At 43.0% G+C, this 14,563-nt stretch overlaps 1 long non-coding RNA gene across 1 annotated transcript; it reads left to right on the plus strand.

Moving 5' to 3' along the window:
• Nucleotides 1–6,852: 6,852 nt before the first annotated feature.
• Nucleotides 6,853–14,354, plus strand: LOC132891636 (uncharacterized). The gene is made up of 3 exons (XR_009655347.1): nucleotides 6,853–7,011; nucleotides 12,593–12,685; nucleotides 13,426–14,354. It is a non-coding gene; the product is annotated as an uncharacterized LOC132891636 (long non-coding RNA).
• The last annotated feature ends 209 nt before the right edge of the window (nucleotides 14,355–14,563 follow it).

Below are 14,563 nucleotides of genomic sequence, written 5' to 3' on the forward strand. Positions count from 1 at the left end.
CTACCTTGACAACCGGGAAGGTGTAGTAATAATAATACATTTTATTTCATAGGCGCCTTTGTCACTCAAGGTCACCTTCCAAATAGTGCAAAGTATACAAAATAAATAAGAACATTAAAAACAAATTAAAATAAAACAATGCAATTGAGTCAGTCAAATAGAAAAGGCAATCTTAAACAGGTGGGTTTTGAGTGTGGACTTGAATTGTGAGAGTGAGTTTATGTTCCTTATGACGGGTGGTAAAGAATTCCAGAGCTGGGGAGCAGAGTGGCTGAAAGCTCTACTCCCCATGGCGATGAGACGGGCGGAGGGGAGAGTCAAGTAAATAGAAGAGGATGATCTGAGGGAGCGGCAACATGGAGAAGATTGGAAAGAGATAATGGAGCAAGATTGTGAATAGCCTTGAATGTGAGCAGAAGGATTTTGTAATCGATGCGGAATTTGACCAGGAGCCAGTGAAGCTGTTGCAGGACAGGAGTGATGTGATGAATGGAGGGGGTTCTGGTGATGATACGGGCAGCTGAATTCTGGACCAGTTGAAGCTTGTGAAGAGATTTGTGGGTGAGACCAAAAAGGAGGGAGTTGACGAGGCTGTGAACAAGGATGGCAGTGGTATGGGAAGTAAGGGGGGGACGGAGGTGGTTGATGTTACGCAGATGGAAATAGGCAGACCGGGTAATGTTATTGATGTGAGATTGAAATGAAAGAGTACTGTCGAGGATGACACCCAGACTCTTTACCTGTGGGGAGGGGAAAACAGAGCAATTGTCAATATCAAGAGAAAAACTGTTGGTTTTGGATAGTGTAGATTTTGTGCCAATGAGAAGAACCTCAGTTTTGTCACTATTTAGTTTAAGTAAATTTGAAGTGAACCAGGATTTTATTTCTGCCAAGCAGTTAGTAAGGGAGGAGGGTGGGAGGTTGGAGGTGGGTTTACTAGCAAGGTAGAGCTGGGTGTCATCCGCATAACAGTGGAAGTTGATGTTATATTTCTGAAAGATATTGCCGAGGGGAAGATGAAGAGAAGGGCCCCCAGGACAGAGCCCTGGGGCACACCTGAAGTGACAGAAGGAGGCTGGGATGTGAAAGTTTTAAGCTGAATGAACTGAGTGTGGCAGGAAAGGTATGATTTGAACCAGTTTAGAGGAGTCTCGGTGATACCAATGAAGGATAATCTATTGAGGAGGGTGGTGTGACAAATGGTGTCGAATGCTGCACTCAGGTCAAGAAGGATGAGGATGGAGAGTAAACCAGAATCAGCTGCCATGAGGAGATCATTGATGATTTTGATAAGAGCAGTTTCTGTACTATGGAAAGGGCGGAACCCAGATTGGAACTGTTTATACAAGTTGTTGTGTGATAAATGAGCGTGGAGTTGAGTCACGACTGTTTTCTCAAGAATTTTGGAAATGAAGGGTAGATTGGAAATCAGACGCAAGTTATTGAAATTGGTGGGATCAGTGCTGGGTTTTTTCAAGATCGGGGTTATTGCAGCGGTTTTGAATGATGCAGGAACAGTTCCAGTGGAGAGAGAGGAGTGGATGATAGCAGATATGAGAGGGACCAAAGAAGGGAGACAGGCTTTAACCAGAACTGTGGGGAGAGGGTCCAGCTGACAGGTGGATGGCTTGGACTTGTGGATGAAATCTGAAATTTCTAAAGTGGTGGGAAGCTGGAAGGAGTAAAAAGAGTGAGTAGGAGGAGAAAGTTCAGAAATGATACCGGGGGTGGGTTTTGAACTGAGATGCTGATGGATCTTCTGGAGTTACAGAAAGCAGTTGAGCACAGGTGAGATGGTAGAGAGTCTGGGGCTTGGGTGATGTTCTTATATAGTGAAAACAATGACTTGGTGTTACCTTCATTAGAACAGATTATACCAGTGTAATAGTTGGATTTGGTTTGAGTAATACAGTCCTTGTAGTGTAACATGATTTTTGTAAATGTCTTTGTGAACAACTAGTCCAGTTTTCCGGTCGAGCCGCTCAAGTTGCCGTCCTTTGGCTTTCATAAGCCGAGGTTTGGGCGTAAACCAGGGGGCAGAACGGGAGAAAGAAACAGACCTGGTTTTTAAAGGAGCAAGAGAGTTGAGTATACAATGAAGTCCAGTATTATAGTATGAAACCAACTCTTCAAGGGTGGTTAAATTGTGAGTATCCATAAGGGAGTAAGTACTGGAGAAGAGAGAATCCAAGTTGATGTCCTTAATATTGCAGAAAGAAATGAGACAGGGGAGCTTAGTGATGGAGAGAGGGAGTCTGACATTAAATAAGAGGAAATGGTCAGTTATAGGGAGTTCATCTGCTGTGTAGTCAGAAGAGAAGACACCAGAACAGCAGATTAAGTCCAAGATGTGACCCTTAGAGTGAGTGGGAACATCAATGTACTGCTGGAATCCAAAACTCTCAAGGCAAGATGTAAAGTCTTTAGTAAGAGGGTTATTGATATTGTCCATATGAATGTTAAAATCTCCCAACACTATATTGTTTGGTGAGAGGGTGGACAAATGTGTGAGCAGAGCAGCAAAGTCATTTAAAAAGTCTTTATTAGGTTTTGGGGGACGATAAACAGTTGCAATGATAGTAGGAATAGGTCCAGACAGTTGACACACAGTCGATTTGAAGGAAGAAAAGGCAGGAACAGACACCAGTGAGACTTTCCACTTCTCGCTGTAAATTATCGCAAGACCTCCTCCCTGGCTGGTGCCATGGGGTTGAAAGATGTAAACAAACCCCGGAGGAGTGGATTCATTAAGTTGGGAAAAGTCATTGGGTTGTTGCCAAGTCTTGGTTAAACAGAGAAAGTCAAACTTACTTTCTGAGGAGATCCTGGATGAGATGTCCCTTGCTCGTGAGTGAGCAGATATTGAGCAGACCGAAGTTGACAGTGGTGTTGTCACATTTGGCAGGAGATTTAGCCGACCGGGCTAGGCAGGCTAGCACACTGTGGTCAACAACCCGGCCGGTGTTACGTGGAGGGTGACGAAAAGTGGACCAGATGGATTTTATTCTTTTCGACGTGTCTTCTTGGGCATTCCGGCGAGGCAGGAAAGTTATATCTGAGTGTGGCTTCCATCCCTGGAAAGTTTCTTCGTGTTGAAAATTGGTGTGGGTCAAGCGCCGGATGAATTCATCTGTCGCAACCGTGAAGCCATCTGTGAGCATCCTTGAGGCATATGTGGACTACTGGGGATTACCATAGCATTCTGTCACAAATATCGAGCTCAAAATGTTCACAGAACAGGGGTGGTAGCCACATATGACTCACGGAACCCCTTTTTATAGTGCAGAAAGTGAAAAGTTTGCCTAGGGGGCGTGGCTAAGACTTTACTACACCATGAAAATCACTCAATGCTGTCATTGCTGTAATGCTATACACTGCTGCTGACATTGGTTTTACTGATGTCTTCTGTCACGGCTACCGTGGCTTCATTTGCATATTTACTCCGCCCAAATTTATGTGACGGATCACCTCCAAAATCTGCTGGAATGGCCACAGTAGCCCCAGCCATGGTTCTCACGGATCAACCGGCTATGTGTGACCTTGGCATAAGAAGGCAAAAAATTCTTTTTTTTTTTTTTGCCTTATGACAAGGCACACCTGTTAACTGAAAAGCATTTCAAGTGACTACCTCATGAAGCTGGTTAAGGCTCTGGTCACACTACAGCTCGTGATGGTTTTGCGAATACTCGGCATTTGAAAAGTTGGTAGCATCGCCACCAATTGTGCGATGCACAGTAAATATTCTCCGAGCTTTCTGAGTTGGTTTTGGTGTGTCTCCGCTTTGTATGTGGCCAAAAAGTTGCAAAAACATTCAGTGCATCTGTTGAAATTTGGTGGGAATGTTTTAGTCGGCAAACTAAGCAGCGAATGCTCAGAGATGGATTTATGAATACTTCCCAAAGCTCAGGGAACCTTCGCTGAGCCTCTTGAGATGTATTTGTCTCGAATCCATATCACCAATGCTCACGGGGGCCTCGGCGACAGCAGCAAGGCATAGCCCAACCTTCGCCAAAACTTGAAAAGTGCATTTACATTTGGTAATCCTTCCCCGAGATTTCATATAAAGGGTTCATGAATATTCAGCAAATGTTTTGCGTTGGTTGGACAACACATTTGAGCTCGTCGCTGATTAGTTGGCACTGATGTCACGCATTGTTGAAATCTTTTGAGCAAAGCATCGGTGATAATTCTCCTGCTAGACGCTGATACGTACAAAACCCTCAAGCATGCCTCCTAGGAAAAATATCAGGTTTCCTCAAAAGAAAAGGACCAAATGTTCACCTGCTGTGTGACCACAACTTTTAGCTCGCCTGTACGAAACACCTCATTTTCATCGATAATCTAACACAAAGCATCGCAAGCTGTAGTGTGCCTGTAGCCTAAGATACTGTAATGCCAATAGTGTGCAAAGCATCATCAAAGTAAATGGCAGTTACATTGAAGAATCTAAAATATAAATGTAACATATTGTGGTTTTTAAACCCTTTTGTGTTTATCACATAATTCCATATACACTACCGTTCAAAAGTTTGGGGTCACCCAGACAATTTTGTGTCTTCCATGAAAAGTCACACTTTTATTTACCACCATAAGTTGTAAAATGAATAGAAAATATAGTCAAGACATTTTTCTGGCCATTTTGAGCATTTAATCAACCCCACAAATGTGATGCTCCAGAAACTCAATCTGCTCAAAGGAAGGTCAGTTTTATAGCTTCTCTAAAGAGCTAAACTGTTTTCAGCTGTGCTAACATGATTGTACAAGGGTTTTCTAATCATCCATTAGCCTTCTGAGGCAATGAGCAAACACATTGTACCATTAGAACACTGGAGTGAGAGTTGCTGGAAATGGGCCTCTATACACCTATGGAGATATTGCACCAAAAACCAGACATTTGCAGCTAGAATAGTCATTTACCACATTAGCAATGTATAGAGTGTATTTCTGATTAAAGTGATCTTCATTGAAAAGAACAGTGCTTTTCTTTCAAAAATAAGGAAATTTCAAAGTGACCCCAAACTTTTGAACGGTAGTATATGTTCCAGATGTTATTTCATAGTTTTGATGTTTTCAGTATTGTTCTACAATGAGACCATCTCAGTCCCATCTTTCTTAGCTTAATTCCCAAGCTTTCCACAGCACATGTGGAATTAAGCTAAGAGAGAGGAAACTGAGATGGTATGGGCATATCCTGAGAAGAGATGCAGAGAATGTTGAGGATGGAGCTGCCAGGCACACGAAAACGAGGAAGGCCAAAGAGGAAAGAAAGCACAACTTTATTCATCACACACTTGTGAAATTCCTCTCTGCATTTAACCCATCTGAAGGAGTGAACACGCACGTGAGCAATGAGCACACACACATACCCAGAGCAGTGGGCAGCCATGCTAACAGCTCCCGGGGAGCAGTTGGGAGTTAGGTGCCTCGCTCAAGGGCACCTCAGCCCAAGGCTGTCCCATATTAACCTAACCGCATGTCTTTGGACTGTGGGGGAAACCCACGCAGACATGGGGAGAACATGCAAACTCCACACAGAAAGGCCCTCGCCAGCCCCTGGGCTCAAACCCAGAACCTTCTTGCTGTGAGGCAACCGTACTAACTTGCACTTACACCACCGTGCCACTGGGAGATACATGGATGTGGTGAGAGAGTACATGAAAGTGGCAGGTGTGGTAGAGAAGGATGCGGAAGACGGAACAATGGAGACGAAAGATCCGCTGTGGCGAGCCCTAATCGGGAGCAGCCAAAAGAAGAAGAAGAAGTATTGTCCTACAATTTAGAAAATAGTCATAATACAGAAAAAACCTACGAATGAGTAGGGGTGTCCGAACTGTTGACTGGTACTGTACTTACATCATAGGAGGCACTTTGGTGCAGTTTCACGACTCTAAATTCCCACTAGGTGTAAATGTGATCCAGTGTGAACTCCTGCCTTATGCCCAGTATTCCTAGGATATTACAGGCCTGGGTTCACTGTGACCTTGACCAGGATTTATTTGACCAGAAGATGATCAAATAAACACTTGGAATCCAATTCAGAACAACACATTCCCTTAAATCCTCAGAAAGACTTCATAGAGGGCGGCACGGTGGTGTAGCGGTTAGCGCTGTCGCCTCACAGCAAGAAGGTCCGGGTTCGAGCCCCGTGGCCAGCGAGGGCCTTTCTGTGCGGAGTTTGCATGTTCTCCCCGTGTCCGCGTGGGTTTCCTCCGGGTGCTCCGGTTTCCCCCACAGTCCAAAGACATGCAGGTTAGGTTAACTGGTGACTCTAAATTGACCGTAGGTGTGAATGTGAGTGTGAATGGTTGTCTGTGTCTATGTGTCAGCCCTGTGATGACCTGGCGACTTGTCCAGGGTGTACCCTGCCTTTCGCCCGTAGTCAGCTGGGATAGGCTCCAGCTTGCCTGCGACCCTGTAGAACAGGATAAAGCGGCTAGAGATAATGAGATGAGATGAGACTTCATACAGCTAGCTTAAAACACATGGGAAGTTATGGACTACACAGTATTCATGGCCCAGTGATATTCAGACTCAGAGACGTTGCCCAACACGCCATCTTGTGGACACGTTCTGTATTGAACATGGTTATAACTTAAGAATTGTGTATTAAAAGAAAGAAAAAGGGAAAAGAACCGACATGCTTTACACTGTGTGGTTTGTTTGGCTAGTGATTATTATTATTATTATTATTATTATTAAAATGCTTCAGACAGCTGCAGATATGAGTACTGGAAGCAGCTGATGTTTTTGCAGTTTAAAGGACAAATCTCCTGATTGGCTGCGTTGCGTCTCGTGCCCTGTCGCGATTGGCTGTAAGGAAAAGAATGTCGTAATGCACTTCGGTTCCATAACAAGCAACACGGAAGTAATTAGGACCAGAGCACAGAGTCAAAACAAGAGATAAACAATTGCTCTCTTTCATATTTATTGATTTTCTTCTCAGTTTGACTGGGTAACAGGCGCTGTACAGCGGCCCGGGGGTCTCCATAATGGTATGACTTCTGATAAAAGGTAAGTATTTCTTTTTTATTAAACAATTAATTATTTAATACATACATTAAATACTGACCGGCCTTTAGAAAAGGCGTAACTAGGATACATTTCATAGTTAGACAGATACAGGATATGGATTCTTTGTCAGAATATTTATAGTGTATTAGTAATTTTTTAATACAGTACGATTAGATTAGATTAGATTAGATTAGATTAGATTAGATTAGATTAGATAGAACTTTATTGATCCCTTTGGGCGGGTTCCCTCAGGGAAATTAAAATTCCAGTAGCATAATTACAGGATAAACAGAGAATAGAAAATAGAGAAAAAACTTATAGATAAATTAAATTCAATTAGGTATTTGCATATGAGTGAGTCCACGCTTATGGGGACATGAACTTATTCACCTAAAACCATTTCTTTTTTTACCATCAGGTCACAAAACATGTAATCTTTAATGAATGATATGTTAAAAGATAACTTTAATTTTCTGAGATGTAATAAAAACATATTTATATGCCAAAGTCAAGCCTATGAGTTCCAAAATGATGTCTGTTACATTACTTCTGTTACGATTGTCCATCTCGCGTCTGTTACAAATTAATTACAATCTAGCTATATACCATGTTAATCTTATTGAAAGAATGTGTATGTTTATTCTACTACACATGTTTATTAATTATATTTGCTAAAACATCACCTTCCTATGTTTCAAAAAGTAATTCTACATTGTTAAAATTGAGAATATATATGTCCACAACACTTCTGTTACGTTCTGACTTTGGCATATAAATATGTTTTTATTACATCTCAGAAAATTAAAGTTATCTTTTAACATATCATTCATTAAAGATTACATGTTTTGTGACCTGATGGTAAAAAAAAGAAATGGTTTTAGGTGAATTTTTAAAAATAAGTTCATGTCCCCATTTCAGTACCCATAAGCGTGGAATCACTCATATACAAATATAAAAAAAAAAAGAATAAGATATGGGGAAGGGCCAACGGAAAAGGTATTGCACATTGTCCAGTATTGTTTTTTGTCAGGCTAAACTACTGCTACTTCCTGTCCTCTGTCCTCCTGTTCCCCGTCCTCCCCCCCCAGAGAGGAGTTGTACAGTCTGATGGCGTGAGGGACAAAGGAGTTTTTAAGTCTGTTAGGGCCTCTACATGCTCTTGCGACAAGGCTTTCGCAGATAGCTTTTCGTAGACAGTTGTAATTTATCGTTGAGCGGGGAGTAATAGGTGTGCGCGATGTTATTCACCGCCACAACACAAGGGGGCGCGAAGTCGCGAAATCGCTAGGAGTAGTTGGTGGGTGTGGTTAGTGGAGTGTTTATCCTCCGGTTACTTATAATGACTAGAACTGGAGTTGTATAGATGTCCGTACTTCCTCGATCAACCGCTCTTCGTGCTGCTCCATCTTCGCTCGTGTTTTTAAAAATGGCGGTCGTGAAAACAAACAAGTAGGGAAGCGGAAGTGCATGTACAGCGGATGTAGAGTGGGCCAATCAGAGCCCTCTTGTCTGCGACGCTGTCTGCGAGGCTTCTGCGGTGGTCACAATTTTTGGGAGGTGCGCGCAGAGCGTCTGCGAAGGTGGGGGGGAGGGGCTACGCAGACGCTAACTGCGAGGACTGGGTTGTCAGCATAAGTTGGCCTTTCGTCCTGCACTTGGGAAGGAGCATTCTGTCACTAAACAGGCTCCTCTGGTTGCTGATGACAGTGTGCAGAGGGTGACTGGCATCGTCCATGATGTTCAGTATTTTGTCCGTAGTCGTCTTCTCTGCCACCGTCACCAGAGAGTCCAGCTTCATGCTGACCCCAGAGCCGGCCCGCCTGATCAGTTTGTCCAGCCTGGATGTGTCCTTCTTGGATGTGCTGCCCCCCCCCCAGCACAGCACACCACGGTGTAAAACAGGACACTGGCGACCACGGACTGATAGAACATCTGCAGGAAACTCCTGCAGATGTTAAAGGACTGCAGCCTCCTCAGGAAGTACAGCCTGCTCTGTCCCTTCCTGTATGTTGCCAGTCCAGCTTGCTGTCCAGCCACAGCCTGAGGTACTTGTAGGAATCCACAGCCTCCACCTCGACTCCCTTGATCAGAACTGGTCGTGACCTTGGTCTGGACCTCCCAAAGTCAATGACCAGCTCCTTGGGCTTCGAGGTGTTGAGCTGCAGATGGTTCCTGTTGCACCAAATGGCAAAGTCCCTAACCAGGCTTCTATACTCCTCCTCTCTGTCGTCCCTGATACACCCCACGATGGCTGTGTCATCGGCGAACTTCTGAATGTGTGACAGCTCCGAGTTGTAGCAGAAGTCCGCAGTGCACAGGGTGAAGAGAAGAGGGGCCAGCACCATGCACTGGGGTGCTCCTAATCACAGTATCAGACGTGATGTACTGCAGCCTGTCGGTGAGGTAGCTGGAGATCCAGGTGACCAGACGGGTCTACTCGCATCCTGTTCAGTTTGTCCTGAAGCATAAGGGGCTGGATGGTGTTGAAGGCACTCGAGAAGTCCAAAAAGAGGATCCTCACTGTGCCATTTCCCTTATCCAGATGTGAGTGGGCTCGGTGTAGCGGGTAGAGGATGGTGTCTTCCACACCAACACCTGCCCAGTATGCAAACTACAGACAGTCCTGGGCATGTTGCACCTGGGGTCTGAGGAGGCTGAGGAAGAGCCGCTCCAACGTCTTCATCAGGTGTGAAGTGAGTGACTTCCGACTGGTGGCATTCAGCTCACTGGGCCGGTTCTTCTTGGGAATTGGAACGATGCATGATGTCTTCCAGAGGGTGGGCACTCTCCCCAGCTGCAGGCTGAGGTTGAAAAATGCGTTGGAGTGGTTCACCCAGTTCAGCAGCGCAGGTCTTCAGTGTTTTATTATTATTATTATTATTATTATTAATGTCCTGAATGCACCTAAGTGAACCCAAGGAAACACAGATTATAAGGTTGGGGGATCTATTACATTAACCTGTATTAACACAAATTAATACTGGTGTTCGGGTGGCACGGTGGTGTAGTGGTTAGCACTGTCGCCTCACAGCAAGAAGGTCCTGGGTTCAAGCCCAGGAGTTAGCATGTTCTCCCCATGTCTGCATGGGTTTCCACTGGGTGCTCCGGTTTCCCCTACAGTCCAAAGACATGCAGGTTAGGTTAATTGGTGGCTCTAAATTGACTGTAGGTGTGAATGTGAATGGTTGTATGATGACCTGGCGACTTGTCCAGGGTGTACCCTGCCTCTTGCCCATAGCCAGCTGGGATAGGCTCCAGCTTGCCTGCGACCCTGTAGAACGGGATAAGCCGGCTACAGATAATGGATGGATGAATAATATTGGTGTCACTGCTTGGGCAGTATAGTGGTGCAGTAGTTCTGGGTTCGAACCATGACCATAGTATCCTCCCTGTGTCTGCTTGGATTTTCTTCGGGTGCTCCGGTTTCTACCTTGCAGATTAGGTAAAATACCTAGCCACTGGGTTTGTATAAAACAGTGCAAACTTGGCACTGGTCCCAAGCCTGGATAGATTGGGGAGGGTTGCATCAGGATATAATCAAATATGTGGAACAGATCTGCTGTGGTGACCCTGAACGAACGGGAGCAGCTGAAATAAGAATATTTGTGTTTCTGCTGTATGTTTTATAAAGCTATGAAGCCATTTTATCATGTTTGTCTCAACATGATTCCTTTGAGAAGGAACAATGAAGTGGGACTTGCATGCAAAGTGCAGCTTGACATGAGAAAAACAAGTTCAAGCCTGCACATCACTATCGCAAGGGAATAAGCACTCCTATTGCTTAGGGAGATACCAGATAGCCAAATAAATTTAGCATGTAAAAGGGTATGCAAAGGATTGCTTAAGATGAGGAGTAAAAACCTTGATAGATAAACAGGCAGAACTCTGATATCGATAAGAAAGGAAGTTGAGACACCTCCCAGGTCTGTCAGGTCTGGTGCAGTTCAGTGACCTTGTTTGCTTTAGATAACATAATAATAATAAAAGGCAGATGGGTGATAGAAAGGGATGGGGAGACATCTAGGGGTGGTAAAGAGAGTTAAAGTAAGGCAAATTAGAATTGGCCAGTTAAAGTGCATATCACGGGTAAATTCAGGCGCAAGATCAATGTAATTCTCCTGTTTTATATTAAACTTTGGTCAAATATCTGTCACATTTTGCATTTTGTGCAATTATTTTACCTTGCACAATACCAGAAAAATTCATTTGAAATCAAGTCACTTGAGGCGAATTTGTCCACCTCTGAAAAAACTTGGCATTTGGATTTCCCGGCAAACATTGAATTTCGTGACGTCACGTGTGGGACGCCTCCCTCTGAATCCTACTTCAGCGCTGGTTTGTTTATGAGAAAACGACCTGGTGGTTTTCTGCAAATTTCTTCAACGTTATCACGTAATTATTAAAATGGTTAACAGATGTATCGTAGGAGGGTGTAGCAACACCAATCTTGATGGGATTAGTACTCATCGTTTTCCAAAAGACCGGACAATGAGAGAGAAATGGGAGCGCTTTGTGCGAGGCACCCGGAAAAATTGGCTACATGCTACAGACTACAGCATTATTTGCAGAGCTCACTTCACAAGGCCTGACGACTTTGAGAACTATTTGCAGTGGGAAATGGGCTTCACGAGGCAACTTGATCTGAAAAAAGACACAGTTCTATCTGTCAGAATGCCCAAAGCAACACCATCTCCATCTGTGTCAGCGTCACCAAAGGAGCCAGCCGTGTTCGTCTCCCCTGACAGAAGGCGAAGTGCCGCATCCACTGAGGCCCTCGAAGCCGAGGACCAAGCAGAGCCGAGAAAAAGACCAAGAAAATCGGCAATTCACAAGTTGACTGTTGCCAGGGTAAGAAATAAGAGAGACTATACTCTAAATTAGGTGTTCCTGTGGTACACGGATAATGTTATTTGTTGACACACACAAAAGTAAACACCGCCGTATTATTTACATCCCCGGTGTTGTCTCCGTCGTCTTCACTACTTGAGTCATCATCAAATCCAAACAGATGAAGCCCCAATTCTGACATCTCATTATATTCTTCATCCAAAGGTGAAGTAACATTGCGCTCAGGTGACAATTCCATATTTCAATGCAAAATCGCTAGCTGCTAAACTTAGTCTACACAGGCTGTGCACTGAAACCGTGCAAGCTCGCACAGCCTGCTGGCGCTTCCGCAGGTGACATCACGAATCTGGCTCCAGACTCCCTTGGGATTTTTCCAGACGCGTTTTTTTTTTTTTTTTTCCTGCTGTAGACAGATGGCCTTGTGCAAAATTACCCTTCTGGATGAGTGTGTAAAGGGACATTCTTTCATATAAAAAAAAAAAAACCCTGAATTTTGTCCAGAATATGCACTTTAAAGGAGGCAAAAAAATTTGTCACCCTTGGGGTTTTTAAGATCATGCACTATTGTCATCTCTTCAGTGTTTGCTCTCGAAATCGACTTCCTTTATTGCTTAGGGTTACCTTTTTAGTAAAGTTTCTTGCTGATCCTCAGAAGGAATGTTCCATGACACCAGTTATACAATATTAATGCTCATATGTAATTGTGTGTGTGTGATCTGTTCTGTTCTGTCAGCCGGTGCCTACGTGGCGCGGAAAATCTCTTCTGTTGTCCGAGGGGATGAGCAAAAAGACCAGCCTGTCCTCACGCCATGTAGCCTGGCACAAGGTTGGCTCTCTTCAAGTCTCAAGTTGTTGTGTCACTAATGTAGCATGTGATCACATCACGTGCCTGGCAATGACTCATGACAATTGGATATAGGATGGCCTACAGCGAGCAGAACAAGCATAGACATTGTTACCCTCAAATATGATCAACCTATACATCTACAGTGTTATATTTGATCTGTTTTGATGAAACAGTTTTCCAAGATGTTTTGGAACACCTGGAAATATCAAGATTAGTTTGTTTTTATTTATAAACTTGATCAAATGTCATGGAAATACTACTAAAGTCATGGAAAAATGTGGTCCTTCTGGGAAACCACTGAAATGTCATATTTTAGTATATTTACTATAGTTGACATTACATATATTTTATATAAAAAAAAAAAATACAAGACTAGAGTGAAATTGAAGATTACTACCTACATCCTATCATTAACCGTGACTTTTATTTTACCAGGAGAATATATTTGCTAAAGGGACAAGCCAGTAGGTATAGATTTGTGATATTTTATGGATCTAGTTGTGTCCATCTCTTGTTTTCATACAGTCTTTGAGATCTGAACTTTGTTCTTGGTTGTCCCTGATCTATCACAGCGAGATTGTCCCACTTCTAATGTGTGTGTATGTGTATTTCAGTCGGTATTGTTTGGTGTTCACCTTACACTGACACACAAATTTAGGAACTCTGATGATAGTAATAGAGTAACTGAGGTATTTACTGGTTACATGTTTGTGTTTCAGCTAATAAGCGTCAGAGTCGGAAGCAGTTAACAGCAGAGGAGAAGTTACCTTCAGACCTGGATGATGACGCAGTGTGTGTGCCTTCCACAGACACTGCAGTGCAGAAACATGGTTCCTGAGGTTAAAGGTCACGCTGGTGCATTACTGGGTGCTAAACAGAAAACCTACACCCCTTGATTTAACAAAATTAGCTTTTTCCTCAATTAACCTACATTCAAGTTGCATAGTTGTACTAAGGGCACTAACCATTTATTTCAGAATAATAGTACATACTGATAGTCAAAGGTTTTTGAAAACCTGACCTGAATGAGACTTTAAAATTAATGCTTGGGTCTAAAGATAAAACAGCACTGGTATCAATTATGTGTTGTATTCAACAAGTGCCTAAACAGAATGATCAAGATCTGGGAATTTCCCAATTATGTCTTGATTGTTTCCAATAAAATACATTCTACTTTTCACTTATTAACTCCTTTATTAATAAGATAAGAAAAAAAAACATATGAAAGTAAATCAGACTTTTTAATATAGGGTGCTCAGAAATATTTGATTGGCAATATACTGATATGATATTACTAGAGAACACAATAACGGGAAAGTTTTTTTTTTTATTAATGCCCTTTATCAACCCAGTTTGCCCTGCGTGACTGATGGATGTTAGTCAGTGCCTTCTCTCTCTCTCTCTCTCTCTCTCTCAGCTGTAAAGTGTGAAGATCTGTTCATCAACCTCTGACTCTGGGACTGTTCAGATCTGAAGTTTTTCTACAGCTGTAATATTTATACTGAATGATTTCTTAAAAATATAGCCTACTGAATGTATACACATTAACATTTTTACAGTCAAGCCTGTTAAAAAAGGAGTAGGGCTGAGATTGTGAATAACATCACATTTTCATACATTGGGTGAAAAATAAAATTGCTTTAAATCAGTGTGTTTTGAAGTGTTTTGCTATAATGAGATTAGTGTCAGTGATAATTTGTAGGTGATGTGTTCGCTGTTTAGCTTGTGGAAAGAACAAATAACCAAGTGGCATGAACTAGAGTAAATTAGTCTTTTCTCTTTTTGGAAGTGTTGTTTATACATCTGGTAAGTTTCCTGATGACACCTGACAATCAATCAATGCAGCGTCTTGCAGAA

The sequence above is a fragment of the Neoarius graeffei genome, chromosome 9 (assembly GCF_027579695.1).
Source record: "Neoarius graeffei isolate fNeoGra1 chromosome 9, fNeoGra1.pri, whole genome shotgun sequence".
NCBI classification, from domain to species: domain Eukaryota; kingdom Metazoa; phylum Chordata; class Actinopteri; order Siluriformes; family Ariidae; genus Neoarius; species Neoarius graeffei.